This window comes from Zea mays, chromosome 5 (assembly GCF_902167145.1).
Source record: "Zea mays cultivar B73 chromosome 5, Zm-B73-REFERENCE-NAM-5.0, whole genome shotgun sequence".
NCBI lineage: Eukaryota > Viridiplantae > Streptophyta > Magnoliopsida > Poales > Poaceae > Zea > Zea mays.
In genome coordinates, this window is record NC_050100.1 from 90,559,878 (window position 1) to 90,564,938 (window position 5,061).

At 36.1% G+C, this 5,061-nt stretch overlaps 1 pseudogene; it reads right to left on the reverse strand.

Annotated features, from left to right (window-relative positions):
• Positions 1 to 261: 261 nt before the first annotated feature.
• Positions 262 to 4,517, reverse strand: LOC109939736 (uncharacterized; annotated as a pseudogene).
• Between the last annotated feature and the right edge of the window lie 544 nt (positions 4,518 to 5,061).

A 5,061-nucleotide genomic window follows, 5' to 3' on the forward strand; every position in this document is an offset into this window, starting at 1 on the left:
TGGTAGTATATTTGTGATGATTTTTTCATCATAAGACTTGATGAATTCATATCTTCATGTAATATTATGAAATCACATGCTAATAACCAAAACAATGCATTAATTAGTTCAACATTCACACAATTCATCCAAGAGATAATTCTATAACATAAAATTGTATGACTATAGATCCTGTAATTTTCAATCCAAAGAAAATCCTAAAACTTCAATTCAAAGTATGAAACTTCAAACATATTTCAAATTTATAAAACTGTAGTAGACTTAAGATGGAGGCACTTGGCTTCGATTGAAGCTTATCATTTGGCGGAGGAAAACATTATTTTCTTCCATCGATCTCTTCATATTGTCCATAGTCTCCTTTGAGGCCTGCGCCTGAGCCTTTAAGGTTTCGACTTCCTCCCGAAGTCCGTCTTTTTCTTGCCTCTCAGACTCCAATTGATCCTGAAGTTCTTGAACCTTTGCATAAATAGTTGTGAAGCTTTTCTTGGAGGTAGCTTGCAGACCAACATTCCGTAGGAACAAACTAGAGCCTGATAGCACTTCAGAAACAACTTCCGTAGGAGACATCTGTTGTTGTCCATCCTCAGCCGGTGCTGTCACCATTGCTTCCATGTCAACCTATTATAATATTATATGTTAGTATAACATAGTCCTAGTTGCAAGTTTTCAGTACAAATGTAAAAACAAAATGACTACTCACAATTGCTTTCTGAACATTTTTAGAAAAACTATTCTTCTTGCTGCAATGCATGTCCTTGAAAAGATCTATTGCACTCGGTTCAATATCCTTATATTTATGTTGCTTCTGAAATGAAAAAAGAATCTAGTGAGAATATAGACATGATATACAAGTTGGATTTTTACACCAATTTGGTTTGGTGTTGACAATATCCCTAGAGCTCCAAAATAAATTCTTCAAAAGAAATCTCTACAGTGGTGAAGCAACTTTGCAGTAGAAGCATATTCAATTCTTCAAAAGAAACACTGCAACAACAACATTGCAGCAGCAACAACAACCTTGCAGTAGTAGCAGCAACATAGCAGCACCAATATTGTAGCATATATTAAAATTCTTCAAAAGAAGCAGCATTGCAGCAGCAACAAGAGATATTTTAATTGTAGGAGGAGCAAGACAATTTGAATTCCCTTTGGATGTTTGGTGGACTTAATCAGAGATTTAGTTCCTCCATAGCAGCAACAAGTCAAATTTTCATTATACTACACCTTATCTCCTAGACAGATTCAGTTCATTTTTGTTACTATGGAACCTGAGTATTAGAACTTACCAAATAATACATCTAGAACATATATATGTAGCATATATTAAATTTCTTCAAAAGAAGCAATGATCAAATTGAGAATAGAATGTTTTCCCACACAGACAAATGTATATTCTTGCAACAAGTTGCTAAACTCTGCTATTTTTTAATATACTACACATCCACCTGGTCACAGAACCCATGAAGAAATCAATTGCTTTTGCATTTCAGCACTGGGTACTACTACAACATGGTTCCAAATTAACTTACCAATAAATAAGCTTTTGCAATGTAGAACTGGGATCTTGTGCATTGTTGATACCGTACGTTTTCACGATTAAGTTTATTCTTCATACAAGTATCATGTATATCAAATCGACATGTTATAAATAATATAGACAATTAGTAGTGCGAAATAGTATAGCAGTTTTCAGAGTGTAAATTAGTTGATTATTACATTGGTTTTCGCTAATTGTCTCTTTAAAATGATACATGAGCATGTCAAATACCTTGTGTTTTGTGGTAGACCCCTTCTCCAGTCCTCATCAGACATGCTTGGAATAGGCGATGAAGTCCTGACTTCATTAGCAGGTATCCCATTGAAATATTTTTGTTTCAGTCTATATCTCATTTGGCGCTGTCCACCCTTTAGCATATCTAGACATGCATCTTCCACTGCCTTGCTTTCATTGTACATGGTGAATTGAGCCTATTAAATAAATAATTTCATGAGCCATTGAAAATGTAAATTAACTCTAACTTGACAAATGAGTAAAAGTAACTTACAGTAACTTTTCCAATATAGTTTCTTATTGTAGGTTCATTCTGTTTCTTCTTGTACTCCTTCCAATTGTGAAATATTGGAACGTGTTGCCTCAATGTGATTCCCCCGTCTCATGCAAACTTAGCAGCTTGAAAAGGTGGCTCTGGCCTTTTGTTCCCTTCAGTAATCTGGATTGGAATCTTCATTCCCAGTCCTCTGCTTAACGATTTAAGTTGCTTGCCCATACTTTTTCTCCTTGGTATGATTTCTATTGTTCCTAGTCTTGACAAAAAAATGTTGTTGATGTAAGTGATGTTGCATATAGCTAAGCATTAGTTGTCATAAAACGGACTACAACATATGAGTAATTTTGTTCAAATTTGAGCTATACTAGATACCTAAACTCATACAGGAAAATATAAAAAAACAAATTCAAAAGGATAGCTCAATGTCTAAACAGTTAAGATGCCCACTTGCCTTCAACAACATTGTGGTTATCATCCTCCTCCTGTAACAAAGAATTATGCTCTGTAGCAATATATATGTTGTGGGTTGGGTCATGATCTGTGGTAGAATTTGAACTAGGATGCGAAGAAGCAACAAGAGTTTCAATCGATTCATGGTTTGTAGTAGGACATGAATTGGCTTGCGTAAGAATAGACAAGCTGTGGGTAGTTTCTTGGTTTATTTCAGCAATTCTTTGCCTAGTAACTCTAATTGTTCGCTCTTGTGGAGGTGCCACAATTCTTTTATTTCCTCCTGTTACTTTTGTTGAGATCTGATCACCATCGTTGGAGATGTTGGCACGAACACCCTTACGACTTTGGGATTCCTGAATATGTAAAATACAATAAGGATATGCAAATCAAATTGATTGTGAACCCAAATTTAAAGACAGATAATTGAGATGCTAAGAATTAATAAGTACCACGGATTACCTCTTCATTAGAACCATCGGTGTCTTCACCATCATATAAACTCCCTGATTGCTGAGGACAGTCTTGTATGTTGTTTGCAGTTGTAGCAGTCATCAATGATTTCAATTGTGCAAGGCCTAGTCGTTGAAATAATTGATTGTTCTACATCACATTCATAGCCCTTATTTTCTCATAATCAGCTAGCGCGGGTTCTGCGCATTTTAAAAAGTTAAATAAGACAAATAATAGTGAAATAGAATAAATAAAGAATATAATGTCAGCATGATAGAAAACAGTAATGGCGCTAATTATTTTAGAAGAGATAAGTTATATTTTCAGAAAAGGTAACAATTATAATTCAGAAAGTATAAATTAATTTAGACCATAACTTTTCATATTTGTAATAGTTTGAGTTCACTTATCTAGAGATGCAATCCAACATATGTGGAAATGAATGAAACGCATGCGCGTGAGGTTGGAAGCCTATAAAATAAAACTATAGAATAAAACTGCAAAATATGGAGAAGAACTAAAAATTAAAACTGCAGACTGCAAGTTGGAAGCCTGTTACCATTTTGGACTGCAACAGACATGTTTGGACTGAATTTAGTACTGAACACTGAAAAGCAAAATTTAGACCACACAATTCTAGCAGACAAGTTTGGAGCTAGACTTTAGTTTTTCAGAAATGATAACAATTGATCTAATAGTATTGACTGAAAAATAAAACTACAGAAATAGAATGTTTAAATGTTCTAACCAACCGTGATTAGTTCTTTATGTTTGTTTCAAACACACTACGGACTTGGAGCTATGTGAAACTGCAGTAGATCGACATGGATTTAACCAAACTTCATATATAGTGTTTCAAAAATATTGATTATTCTTTCTTACGTCTATAAGTGTCAGGGGAAGGAATCGCAATATAACAGAGAGGAAGCCAGTCACTAAGCGTTCCTAAATGAGATCCATTGACTCTATCTAGATGAACAGAGAGGAGATCGATTCATAAATGGTAAATACCTTCCGGTGTCTATAAGGTCCGTGTGGACCTCTTCCCTGGAGCCATGGTGGACCTGTCGTGGGGAGGCCAGATCAACAGCCACTGAATTCGATGCGGAAGATGAAATCGCCGTTGATGGATCCACTATTGCGGGTGGGAGGACGAAGGGGAAACCATGAGGAGGCGAGCGTGGTTACCGATAGAAAGTGCAAAAAATATGGAGGTGGGAGAGAAAAATGTGGAAGGTCAGGGAAGGGGGGGTGATATATTTTTTTTGGGTGGCGGCTGTTTTTATGGAGTATTGGTGCCAAATTTTACGTGGTAAATTTTCATAATAATGCTGACTAATTTATTATTAGGTATCTGAGTGGATTTCCGGTTTAACAAGAACAATAATGATGATGAACTCACATGTGTGGTGGCAATTGGGTCCAATAATGTGGTGCTTAACTTTATAATTAGCAGCGCTGTGAGAGGAGGGAGTGATATATACCTCGATGTCTTGGATTGTGACGAACAAGTAATAAAATAACATAACTCCAGTTCCTGCCTCTGTTTCCTTCCACCCTCTCCATACCGTGCTCCTTCTTCCTTCCTCGTCTGCCTCCAATCAGTAGCTAACAGCCTTCCAATGTATAAATGTAGCAACTTGATGTCCACTGTGACTAGGCACCACCAACTTTGGCGGCGGCGGCGGCCAAGGGAAAGCAATCGTATTTGCGTTTGGAAGAATGTGATGCCCTCGTTCACGTGACATAATGTTGTGCAATGAAGTAATACAAGAATACATAATTTATCGTACTACTGTGTCAAAAAAATCACATACATGGCATTGGCGTGGTGGGTTAAAAGATTTGGACCAAAAAGGTATGTCTTATGTTCAATTTACCTCCTTGTATTTTTTTTATTTTTCCCATATAAAATTCATAGTGCGGACGCCCGCCACGCCAAAAAAATAAATAAATGGAACAAAGAATCGAAACCTATAACTTGGAAAGGGGATATACAACACTATACCACCATACCAAATACCTGTACATTATAGATAGGAGAGACATTTTATATATATATATATATATATATATATAATTCGAGGTCTACTTGTACTGTATAAAACCC